General features: G+C 46.3%; 1 long non-coding RNA gene and 1 pseudogene across 1 annotated transcript in view; one reads left to right on the top strand and one right to left on the bottom strand.

Moving 5' to 3' along the window:
- The window catches only part of LOC144786080 (uncharacterized), a 367,986-nt gene that overhangs the window by 149,696 nt on the left and 204,489 nt on the right, over positions 1 to 13,801 (bottom strand). The window lies entirely within an intron of this gene.
- Positions 1 to 13,801, top strand: part of LOC144785205 (actin, cytoplasmic 2-like) — a 115,947-nt pseudogene that overhangs the window by 75,622 nt on the left and 26,524 nt on the right.

The following is a 13,801-nucleotide window of genomic DNA, read 5'->3' as shown; positions in this document are numbered from 1 at the left end:
GTGTCATATATGGCGCCAAGTTAATGAATCAAAAGCATTCGTCCTTATAGCAGGGAAACGGCCCAAACAAAAATTACCACCATTTTTTATTGCTACACGGAAAATTGAAATAACTACGTCTTTTTAGGGCTCGCCTGCTGTGCGCATGCGCATAGCTGGCGAAGCTCTATAGGGGCTTAAACAGCGTTTACCCAAGCACGATTCCACTGGCGATTTCTTGAAGTGCATGTGCTTTTTAGGTCATTGCGCAAGCGCAAGCCCTAAAAAGCGCATGCACAATGCCACCAGCCGCCTGCCTGCCTGCCTCGCATTACCACATCAAAGGCAGCTTTTCAGCGTGCGCTCATCCCCTATTTATTCACGGCCGGCCGGCCGTACTTTCAGTTTCACGGCTGCCGGCCGTGTCTCCTTTTATGCTAACTCCCTCTGTACCTCTACTTGCATCCTCCTCTTTACTTCGATTCCTGCCGTTTTCTCTCTTCTCCGGCTGTTTGCTTTGCTTCCTTGTTAGGACTTGTGCCCTGTGTGTAACGTAATCGGTGCTTATGTAAAGCGCTCCAATACCTTTGGGTCGAGTTCGCGCTATATAAAATCTGCAACAAAAACAAGATGAGCACCTGGTCACTGGTGTCAAGGTCCCGAGTTGCCGACTTGCAGGATCGGAATAGTTGCAGAGGGCAGTCACGGATCAATGTGAGATTACAGCAGCCTTGGGTTAAACTAATTGAGGACACATGCTGTAATTAGCACGCAGTACTTTCAAAGCGCTTCATTTCCTTAAGCAGGTGACACACGCTTTTGACTCACAATTAGAGCGGCGGCTCGATTTATCGACCTCGGTAGAATAAACACTCGCAGTGACTTCATATCCGTCCACGAGACTGACTGTCAGGCGCTACTGCCACACGCACCCCGGTAAAATCTCAGTCACTTCCTAAACCAGTCGTTTCTTATACTGTTGTGAAGTCTCACCCATTACCTATCACTCACCTCAAACTCATCAAGAGTGTCACTGGTTACCCATCGTTGTGCACATGTGGTTCAAGTGAGCAAACTCCATAGCTTCGTCAAAACTGCTGAGGAGTCCCACCCAAATCCACGTCAGAGGTGTCACGCTTCAATGGAGTCTCGCTAGTTATACGTCATTCACATCATTGGAGTCTCCCTCTCACGCGCCCCATCACTCACCTCAGGCAGTGCGCGTCTCTCTCAGTCATCATCAAACTGCTCCTATAGTTCAATGGGGTCTCGGTCTCACTCCATCACCTACGTCATAGACGCCAGAGTGTCCCTCACTCCTCATACAGATCCATGGTTGAATGCAGTCTCCCCCTTAAACCACCTCTCTCCTCTGACTGTAAGGAGTCTCTCAGTCCCTACCGTAGGTCTCACGGAGACCACAGGAGTCTCGCTGAGTCCATTTCACTTGTTGCATACCCGTAAACGAGAGTCCCACTCACTCTCCAAAGGAGTGGTCCCTTACGCGGTACCTGTCGCACTCATTGTCCGTCATTCAATTAAAATAGCTCAGCTGGGTCTCTCTCACTCTCCACAGCGGTGGTCTCTTGCAGCGCTATTTTTTCACTTACTCTCGCTCGCTCACCTCAAATACTTGTGTCCCTCATTCGCACTGTAATAGTCTCATACAAAGTGTCACTTATTTCCCTTCAATAGCCTAAATGTCAGTGGGGTGTTCCTCGTTTCCTCACTTCACTGGCCTCCCACGGTAGCCCTTAAACCACCTCTCTCCTCTGACTGTAAGGAGTCTCTCAGTCCCTACCGTAGATCTCATGGGGACCACAGGAGTCTCGCTGAGTCCATTTCACTTGTTGCATACCAGATGCACCCACCACACCGCTCCACCGACACAGCTCCACCGATGCACCCACCACACAGCTCCACCGATGCACCCACCACACAGCTCCACCGATGCACCCACCACACAGCTCCACTGAGGCACCCACCACACAGCTCCACCGAGGCACCCACCAAACAGCTCCACCGAGGCACCCACCACACAGCCCTACCGATGCACCCACCACAGAGCTCCACCGATGCACCCACCACACAGCTCCACCGAGGCACCCACCACACAGCTCCACAGAGGTACCCACCACACAGCTCCACAGATGCACCCACCACACAGCTCCACAGATGCACCCACCACACAGCTCCACAGATGCACCCACCACACAGCTCCACAGATGCACCCACCACACAGCTCCACAGACGCACCCACCACACAGCTCCACAGAGGCACCCACCACACAGCTCCACAGATGCACCCACCACACAGCTCCACAGATGCACCCACCACACAGCTCCACAGATGCACCCACCACACAGCTCCACAGATGCACCCACCACACAGCTCCACAGATGCACCCACCACACAGCTCCACAGAGTCACCCACCACACAGCTCCACAGATGCACCCACCACACAGCTCCACCGACACAGCTCCACCGATGCACCCACCACACAGCTCCACCGATGCACCCACCACACAGCTCCACCGATGCACCCACCACACAGCTCCACTGAGGCACCCACCACACAGCTCCACCGAGGCACCCACCAATCAGCTCCACCGAGGCACCCACCACACAGCCCTACTGATGCACCCACCACACAGCTCCACCGATGCACCCACCACACAGCTCCACCGAGGCACCCACCACACAGCTCCACCGAGGCACCCACCACACAGCTCTACCATGCCCCCACCACACAGCTCCACCGATGCACCCACCACACAGCTCCACAGATGCACCCACCACACAGCTCCACTGACACAGCTCCACCGATGCACCCACCACCCAGCTCCACCGATGCACCCACCACACAGCTCCACCGATGCACCCACCACACAGCTCCACCGATGCAGCCACCACACAGCTCCACCGATGCACCCACCACACAGCTCCACCGACACAGCTCCACCGATGCACCCACCACCCAGCTCCACCGATGCACCCACCACACAGCTCCACCGACACAGCTCCACCGATGCACCCACCACCCAGCTCCACCAATGCACCCACCACACAGCTCCACCGACACAGCTCCACCGATGCACCCACCACACAGCTCCACCGATGCACCCACCACACAGCTCCACCGATGCACCCACCACACAGCTCCACCGATGCACCCACCACACAGCTCCACTGGGGCACCCACCACACAGCTCCACCGAGGCACCCACCAATCAGCTCCACCGAGGCACCCACCACACAGCCCTACCGATGCACCCACCACACAGCTCCACCGATGCACCCACCACACAGCTCCACCGAGGCACCCACCACACAGCTCCACCGAGGCACCCACCACACAGCTCTACCATGCCCCCACCACACAGCTCCACCGATGCACCCACCACACAGCTCCACAGATGCACCCACCACACAGCTCCACCGACACAGCTCCACCGATGCACCCACCACCCAGCTCCACCGATGCACCCACCACACAGCTCCACCGATGCACCCACCACACAGATCCACCGATGCAGCCACCACACAGCTCCACCGATGCACCCACCACACAGCTCCACCGACACAGCTCCACCGATGCACCCACCACCCAGCTCCACCGATGCACCCACCACACAGCTCCACCGACACAGCTCCACCGATGCACCCACCACCCAGCTCCACCGATGCACCCACCACACTGCTCCACCGACACAGCTCCACCGATGCACCCACCACCCAGCTCCACCGATGCACCCACCACACAGCTCCACCGACACAGCTCCACCGATGCACCCACCACCCAGCTCCACCGATGCACCCACCACACAGCTCCACCGATGCACCCACCACACAGCTCCACCGATGCACCCACCACACAGCTCCACCGATGCACCCACCACACAGCTCCACCGATGCAGCCACCACACAGCTCCACCGACACAGCTCCACCGATGCACCCACCACCCAGCTCCACCGATGCACACACCACACAGCTCCACTGACACAGCTCCACTGATGCACCCACCACACAGCTCCACCGATGCACCCACCACACAGCTTCACTGAGGCACCCACCATACAGCTCCACCAAGGCACCCACCACACAGCTCCTCCGAGGCACCCACCACACAGCTCCACAGATGCACCCACCACACAGCTCCACAGATGCACCCACCACACAGCTCCACAGATGCACCCACCACACAGCTCCACCGAAGCACCCACCACACAGCTCCACTGATGCACCCACCACCGCCGATGCACCCACCACACAACTCCGCCGAGGCACCCACCACACAGCTCCACCGATGCACCCACCACACAGCTCCACCGATGCGCCAACTAAGCTCCACCAATGCACCCACCACACAGCTCCACCAATGCACCCACTAAGCTCCACCGATGCACACACCACTCAGCGCAACCACAGCATCACTCAGCGCAACCACAGCATCACTCAGCACCACCACAGCATCACTCAGCGGAACCACAGCATCACTCAGCGCAACAACAGCATCACTGGTTCAAATATGTTCTTTCAATGTTTCAAACTGTTTTCAAGCTTTCACGCTTTATTACAAATCACAAAAAGATGTTAATATTTCACTTCTGTTCTTGGATTTTCGTCGCAATAAAAAATACTGAACATAATCTTCACAAAAGTTATTTACAAAAGTTTAAGCTATTGCCATTACAAATTAAATAAATTATTTAAGTATTAATTATTTTAAAAAATTAAAAGCCATTGTTATTTGTAATATCAATACATCTAAGTCACGTAAATACAAAACATGTTGCATTACAAATGCTATAGGTGTCACATTTGCGAAAGTTATAACTATTGGCATTGTAAATGACAAAGCTATTAATTTAGCTATTTTAAAAAATAACACATAAATACAAAAAAATTCATTTGTAAGACCAATAGCTCAAACTTTCCTAATGCGAGCCCTATTGCATTTCCAATGCTTGTTTATATTGGGGGTACTTTTTAACAGTGAAGGGAACTGGACAAATATGATTGAGAACAGATGTAACGCACTAGAAAAGAACACTGTTGCCATATGTTCATTCATAAAAAACTGGGTGCAAAGCCACTGGAACCAATTAAAACAATTTATGGCGCTAAAGCTATCGCCTCTGCCACATATGGAGCAGGGATTGGGGGCATATCCAAAACTGAGCTATTACAACAGAAAGAAGATAGTTTCTTTAAAAAGCTATTTTCTCTCCCTAAAGGTTGCTCAAACTACATCATGCAAGAGTTGAGTATCCCATTTAGATCAGAATTAATCTTTATAGCTCCGGTCCTGCTCTGGCACTCAATCTGGACCAAAGATACAGTGGAATTCACTCAAAATATTATCAGCGATTGTTTATCCCTTGACAAGGCGTTTCAGGTTCCCTGGTTGCGTTAAGTAAATGCTACACAGTTAAAGTTGAGCTTAGATACCCTATTTACAGATCCCCTTACCTGTAAGGGTATCTCAAAAGTGGCAATTAAATCTTGCTCTCAAGAGCATAGGGTGAATGAAATATATGTCTCAAATTGTAAAAATAAAACACAGTGACATTATATCTGGGTCTCCCATTTGTCCCTTCATATCTGAAAAATGCCTGACATCGATTTGTACTCCTGAGATTTATATTAAATCTTATTTCATGCATGCTGGCCTTTCCATCAGGGACATACTCAATAAACGAACTTTAATTTGCCCCTGTGATGGCACATCTATTCAATCTAACCTACATTTTATATTTTTCTGTAATTTTTATTCCTGTGCACGGAAAAAGTATATTCGCCCATTGGTCTTAAAATATAAATTTGCACAATATCGCCCAGCCTTGTTTTTTCTCCAAACGCTCCCTAACCCATATGTAAACTTCTGTGTTCCATCACACCTATGTATGGCTTTATCAAAAAGAACATTATTTAGTCGATAGCCTGTATTTTAACGGTATGTGGCACTGTTTAGCACTTTATACTATTTTATGAAATAAAGCTGTGTCTATGGGATGCCCCTCCTTTTTTTTTAACTGATACAACCTTTTCTTACCTGGAAGAGTAGATGGCAGAAAAAGCGGCCTGCTTTTTGCAATTGAACTTATCTCTGTATCGCACCAAGCACTTTATGAGTTATTGAATGAATTTTCAATTTGTTTATCAAATGCCTTGGATAATGTTATAACATAGTTCCTATCTGCTTTGTGTTTTTATGGAAATCTGATGGTGATGTATCATAATTTTAATATGTGAACAAAGTATTTGTTTACTTTTATGATCTTAATGTTTAAGATCGAATAAAGTCTGCATGAATATCCCCAGAGTACATACTATGCCTGCTGTGGTCATATTATTGAATTGTATTCCACCGGACATATTTGTTAAGCAATGGCAAAGCACTGAGAGGTACCATACCATCATACTTACCAAGAGACGTCAATTAGCAAATATATATATATATATCATGTAAAAATAATATGGCTAAAATTACAATTACAGGTTTCAAAATATACATTGAGAGCTGGCTATACACCAGTTGTCCAATTTTACAAACATTTTGTGTTTTTTTGCATTGTGGGTCTAGAACACACCTCCCAATCTCACGCCCTCCGCACAGAATCCCAGACAGAGGGCTAGTTTCTGCTTGCAATGGCAAAACATGCCTTCTGATAACTACTCCTCTTCATATAAATGATGATGAGGAAAAGATTAAAAGATGAAGATGGCAAACCTTTAACATTAGTAGAAAAAGTATTCCCATGTGCTAGCAGGATAATGTCTCACTGAAGTCCCAAGTATATCTTTATCATCACTACGACCTGTAGCTAAGGTTAGTACTCAAGATGTAGAGTAGTATCCAAAAAATGCTGTCTCTGTCCACCTGCAGCAAAGATTGTTGTTGCACATGTTCATATAATTCTTCTGTTTTTCTTACACAGGTCATTGCTCCACCTGAGCGCAAGTACTCCGTCTGGATTGGTGGCTCCATCCTGGCCTCCCTGTCCACCTTCCAGGACAAGTGGATCAGCAAGCAGGAGTATGATGAGTTCGGCCCTGCCATAGTCAACCGCATATGCTTCAAAGTGGACTCCCCACAATGTCGCAGAATAAACATCAAAGAAACCATAGACAAGGCTTTTTTTAATTTTTATACCTTGCATTTTTAAACCCTTAGGGGTCGATTACGATGGCGGTGAATCCGCATCCTCTGGGCTGGTGGAAGCTACCGCCGGCCCGGAGGACGCGGATTCACCGCCGCGGCAGAGAAAACACCCACCGCCAGATTATGATGGCGGTGGGATCAGCGGCGGACAGCAGGTCTGTCCGCCGCTGATCCGTGGGGTGTGGACCGCAATATGGTGGCGGTGTCTGCAAGACACCGCCAGCCACATTAGGATGGGTGCGGAAACATGCTTTTCCGCGGCTGCTTTTCCGCCGGGGAAAAGCATGTGGACCTTTGCTTCTGGGGGCCCCTTGCGGGCCCCCAGGGTGTTGGGGTGTGGGGGGTGCACATGGGGGGTACCTATGACCACCCTGCAGTTGCATGCACAATGCGGCAGGCACCGCGCGGTGCCTGCCGCTTTGTGCATGCAAATGCACAGCATGCACTTTTAACTTTGCGGCGGGTGCTGCTTAAAGCAGCACCCGCCGCAATGTTAAATATACGGGATGTGACCGCCAGGGTGGCGGTCACATCCTAATTGCAATGGAGGAAACGCCGCTGCCCCTGCGGACGGTCCCTCCACCTCGGGGGTGGCGGACAGATGCAGGTCCGTCCGCCATCGTAATCGACCCCTTTGTCAAGATTTAAAACATTTTCGAGCATTAGAAGAATGACGTGATGGGACTCTACTCTTGTAAAGAGTTTCTCCATATATAATACATGCAGGATCTATTGAACAACAATGCCATTCCAAAAGAAAGATTACTTCATATCAGTGTTCCTAGGTTTAGAATGCCTTTTGAACCAGGAGAAAAGACACCAGAGGATGTGGTTGTAAATGCATATCGTTCCGGTTTAATAAATCCCTGTTCACATTTGCACAAATAGTTTAGTATTACTTGGTATGTGTAGCCTAAAATGCATTTTTCCTAAAGGGAGAAACTGTACTATGGGTTCTTGAAAGGACTGTATCCCGCAATATCCATGATAGATTAATTCTGAAAAAAGATGTGAGGCATTAATTTTGCAAAGTAGCCATTTAAACCAGATAACATAAATAAGATAAGATAAATGTATATACTATAAACAAGTGAGATCTTGTGTGGATATTTCCAATGTACAAGTCTCGAAGAACTATTTGATAGAAGTGTGCAACGTTGCTTTTCACAGAACATGAATACATTTTGCAAAGTTACTGATTTGTTGTGCACTTCAAGATAATTGTCACTGCAAGACAAAATAATTTTACATTGATCAGACCCAGCCATGATGGAAGCGGTTAGTAGATTTCTGTGTAGATTTACCTTTTACAAAACAAACTGTCAGAAGTCACGACTGTCATGCAAAAACGTGGCACAGCGTAAAGCTTTACTGCATAGTACTTCGTAAAAGTGTAGATAAAATTACACGCACCTACATTTCTTTGTTGGGAGTTAAAATATGATCTGGCTGTTTTTAAATATTTTAATGCTTGTACTAGTACCCCACTCCACTCCATTCTATTCCACTCCACGCAGTGCAACTCCAATCCACAATCCTCAAGGGTAATTGTATTTTTATAGCGCATACTACCCCAGACAAGGCACTGAAGGACTTTGCGGCATCCCACTCTGCTCAATGAGACTCCAAGCCACACTGTGCCACTCCATTCCACGCCACACAATGCCATTCCACTCTACACCACACAATGTCACTCTGCTCCACTCCACACAATGTCACTCCACTCCATGCTTTGGAATGTCACCCCATTCCATACCACAGAATGGCCTTCCACTTAACACCACAAAACGCCACTTCACTTCACGCCACACAATGCCACTGGAACTGTAAATACAATTGTAGTAGTCAGATGTAAAGTGTATGTTAGGGGGAAAAGAGGACTAAAATGGATTGAAATGTCAAAAGTAGGTATTACACTGATGTTTAAGGTCAGTGTTGGGATGTTAAAGGGCTGAGAAAACGGAATCAAGGAGTAGGCTGAGGAAAGAGGGAGCAGTGGAATGCAGGGAGGCTGGTAAGAGGGTGAGTACAGATGTTATGGGGAAGGTGGGATATGAGCGAGGGGAGGGGCAAAAGTTAGTGAAGGGTAAAGAGAAATGTTGAACAAAGGGCGGGTGAGGTGAATAGTGAGCAGGTAGAGAGCTGAGTGAGAAGATGTTAGAGCGGAAGTCAAGGGTTTGGAGTAGTTAGAGCAGATTTGCAAGGAATAGATGTAATCCTCACAATGGGGTCAGGGTGAAAAAGGGGCGAGCTATGAGCAGTTATGCTAGAGGGAGTTAACAGGGAAATCGTGGGAGTGATGTCAATGCGAGGAGGTGGATGTGTTAAAAGAGGAGGAGAGTGGTTAGCATGGTGAGGAAGGATATGAACGGAAGGCTGAGGAGGTGGTTTGTGGGTAGCAATAGTAAATGGAGTGCATGATAGTAGGGGAGTAGGACAAGAGCAGAGCAAACTATTTAAGGTGAAGGATATGATTAGTTGAGATGGCGGGTAAGAGACAGAGATTGTAGAGGCTAAGGTCATGTTAGGAAGAGATAATAATGCTATTATGGGTGAGGAAGGTCAGCACTGGCATGCAGAGAAGTAAATTTAGATAGACAAAGAAAAAGCGGTGCAGAGTGAGTTAAGTGATGGGGATGGTAATTAAAGAAAGAGGAAGGGAGGGTAATGAGGCGATAAGACTTAAGGTGAGGGCATGTGCTGTGCAAGATACAGAATGAGTAGGATGGGAGAATGAGTAAGAGGCAAGGTTTTTTGTGAAAGAGAGGGGTAAGAGGATGAGAAGATCTAACTAAAGTGGAATGGGAGCTGGAATGTAGGGTTGGGGTGCAGAACTTTTGTCTGGTGTGGGATATCATCGAGATGGATCAGAGACTGGCAGGAAAAAATTATCATCAGAAAACCAGAACAGCATATTTACAGACTACTGGATGCTGTGGTACACATCACCAATAGTTATGAATCTCTGCAGTACCCCTAAACGTGTTGGAAGTACTTCCCACAGGGGAACCCAGAAAGCACAAGGGAATGAAGAGCTATTGAATACACTTAAAAGTTAAGTAACCAACAGAAAGACATAGCTTCCAGAGCCCAACAGAGAATTAAGTAATTAAATCCACAAGGCATTGTTGGACCCACTAGAAAATGCAGCTTCCAAAGCCATCGGACAATTATAGTTGCACGAAAGGGTAGTCCATCTAAAAATCGATCAAGTAGATGAAACCCACAAGAAGGCTTGGGGTTCTAAATCACTAGTGATTAAAAGTGTAAAGGATTCAGTTAGAAGCGCAGTAGGAGCAACCTTAAACACCACCACACAAAAAATCAGCTAGGGCTACTAAAGTGCCGGTAGTCTGTGGAGATAAAAGGGAGAAGGAACAAGTGCCACCCACCCAAAGGTATGGCTCCCAAAACCCACCATGAATTTTGAAGTCCACAGTAACCACACTGAAGAAGTGTAATTGTAACCCGCTGCAGTACCGAGCTTCAACAACTACCATGGAATAACCAATTAATGATGCATTTAAGAGCCTATGGAGTCCACCTAGAAGAGGTGGTTACACAGACTGTCCTCTACACACAGCTAGTCTCTGTGCAAAAGGAAGAGGGTTGAAAAATGTACAAAATAGAAGACCACATATACCTTATCAAATGCAAAAACACTAAATGAAAGTAAATGTTATATCTTAGACAGTAGGAAATGCTGTAACAACCCAGGTAATAAAGGGTAGGACTATTCGCTACATGAGTGTGTCTTAATGGAAACTAATGTAAATCACACAGAGATGTTTTACAAGTTCAGAGGATGACTAATCTTGGCGGAATTGGCGCTTCACGATATATAGGCTAATATTTATACCGATGATTATGTATGTCATTGGGTGCCTAGGCATGGGTTGTCATCATAACCCAACAGTAATCCACAGATTAAAGTATATAAGTACAAAACCTATCACACCAATAGAAATTTTCAAACAAAGATTTGTCATTCAATATTTCCAAATTCCACAAAATTACACGAAGTGAAGAGAAATAGGGTTCATTTAATCCCAAAGGCTTTCCCTCAGTCCAGCCAACACGTGTTTCGTCGATTGGGCGGAAACCCACGACTTCATCAGGGCTGGGAAAAGATACAATACAAAAATATATTGGAGTTGCGAGATACACTATCTCGTAGTTATCAAATATACAATAAGTCATTCTATTTACATGAAAATAAGTGGGAGAAAACATTTCTCATGTACACCCTCGTGCAGTATAGATCCATGCATTTGGGGAGGAAAAGGAGGTGGGAGTAATAGTCATCTCCCATAAAGAAACGAGTAGAGACATCTTAATGTCGAGAGATGGAAGCAATACCCCACAGTTCGTGATAGTTATTCCTATGTATATTGTGCTATAATAAATATAGTTAATGGACTTGTGCTCACCCCAGTAGTTATCAACCCGTTTAGTGTTCAATTTCGTGAATTAATAGTGCCGGGTCTAAAAGTCATTCAAGATACTATGTTTGAAAAGTGCTCGGTTAAATTCATTAGGATGCTGAGTACTTCATACTCAGGCTTACCTGATATCAATTGCTAATGGACCTGTGTACCTAAAATGACCAGGTTAAAAGGGATATTAAATTTCCCACATGGTCCACATTCTACCTCTACCTTCATGACAATGTTATATTATAGAGCCGTGCCATGAGTAGAAAACGTACCTTCTAGCTGGTTATATTTCCGGCCCAGCTTATGTGGCATGGGCAAAGATTTATTTCTCTGTCAGGTCTTAGTCTGTAGCAAGCGAGTCCGCTGTAAATCACAAACGAATAGATATTGTCCTGTTCTAGTCTATTTAAGACCTTAATTTAATTATTTAATCCTGCCAGTATAGTATATTATGGAGTCCTAGGGCGGCAAAAGGACTTTTGCCGCCCTAGGACTCCATAATATTGGGAGGTAAGCGCCGTTCATCTAACGGGTCCTTTTGAACATAGTAGAATGGCAAGCATAACTAGGTTACTTTAAATATTACTCGCACTAACACGAGCCTGTGGCTTTTATTTTGGCAGCGGGCGAAAACTTCACTCCATCGATATCACTGGAGGAAGGACTTGACGATCTTAGACTTATGCCTGGATCAAATAAATAGATTACCGGAGTACGGGGAACATTAAGAGTTACCGATTTGAAGGTAAGCTCTTGACCCTATACTGGCAGGATTAAATAATTAAATTAAGGTCTTAAATAGACTAGAACAGGACAATATCTATTCGTTTGTGATTTACAGCGGACTCGCTTGCTACAGACTAAGACCTGACAGAGAAATAAATCTTTGCCCATGCCACATAAGCTGGGCCGGAAATATAACCAGCTAGAAGGTACGTTTTCTACTCATGGCACGGCTCTATAATATAACATTGTCATGAAGGTAGAGGTAGAATGTGGACCATGTGGGAAATTTAATATCCCTTTTAACCTGGTCATTTTAGGTACACAGGTCCATTAGCAATTGATATCAGGTAAGCCTGAGTATGAAGTACTCAGCATCCTAATGAATTTAACCGAGCACTTTTCAAACATAGTATCTTGAATGACTTTTAGACCCGGCACTATTAATTCATGAAATTGAACACTAAACGGGTTGATAACTACTGGGGTGAGCACAAGTCCATTAACTATATTTATTATAGCACAATATACATAGGAATAACTATCACGAACTGTGGGGTATTGCTTCCATCTCTCGACATTAAGATATCTCTACTCGTTTCTTTATGGGAGATGACTATTACTCCCACCTCCTTTTCCTCCCCAAATGCATGGATCTATACTGCACGAGGGTGTACATGAGAAATGTTTTCTCCCACTTATTTTCATGTAAATAGAATGACTTATTGTATATTTGATAACTACGAGATAGTGTATCTCGCAACTCCAATATATTTTTGTATTGTATCTTTTCCCAGCCCTGATGAAGTCGTGGGTTTCCGCCCAATCGACGAAACACGTGTTGGCTGGACTGAGGGAAAGCCTTTGGAATCACACAGAGATGCTTGAGAAAAGTTTTTCACCAGTACAGAAGCTCACATGTAGGTCCTCGGAGGTGACCTGTGTACGAATTAAACAATCTGACAAATCTGATCTCAATAACTTCCTTCCCATCTCCAACATCCCCACTCTAGCAAAATTCCTTGAAAAATGTGTGCAATCCCAACTCTGCGCTCACATAGAGAAGTACCAACTACTAGACAAGCATCAATCAGGTTTTCGGAGGGGGCACAGCACCGAATCAGCCCTCACACACGTTATTGACAACATTCTGAAAATGCTTGATCATAATGACTCATGCCTACTGATTTTCTTGGACCTTTCCTGAGCTTTCGACACGGTTAATCATGACAACCTCCTATCCATCTTGCAGGATTGAATGAGCTTCTCAGATTTGGTGCTGCAATGGTTCTCATCCTTCCTCCAGCACAGATCACAAAGATTCAAGGCAAACCACTCTGTCTTCCAGCCTTCTCCAGTATTCATGGGGGTTCCCCAAGGATCCGCCCTTTCTCCCATCCTCTTTAACCTCTTCTTGGAACCACTAGCTAACGCACTATCTCCACGAACATTTTCTTCCACATGTCTGCAGACGACACACAACTCTACCTGAAAA

The sequence above is a fragment of the Lissotriton helveticus genome, chromosome 10 (genome assembly GCF_964261635.1).
Source record: "Lissotriton helveticus chromosome 10, aLisHel1.1, whole genome shotgun sequence".
Classification (NCBI taxonomy): domain Eukaryota; kingdom Metazoa; phylum Chordata; class Amphibia; order Caudata; family Salamandridae; genus Lissotriton; species Lissotriton helveticus.
The sequence above is the reverse complement of the archived record's forward strand: the minus strand, read 5'-3'. Positions and strand labels throughout refer to the sequence as shown.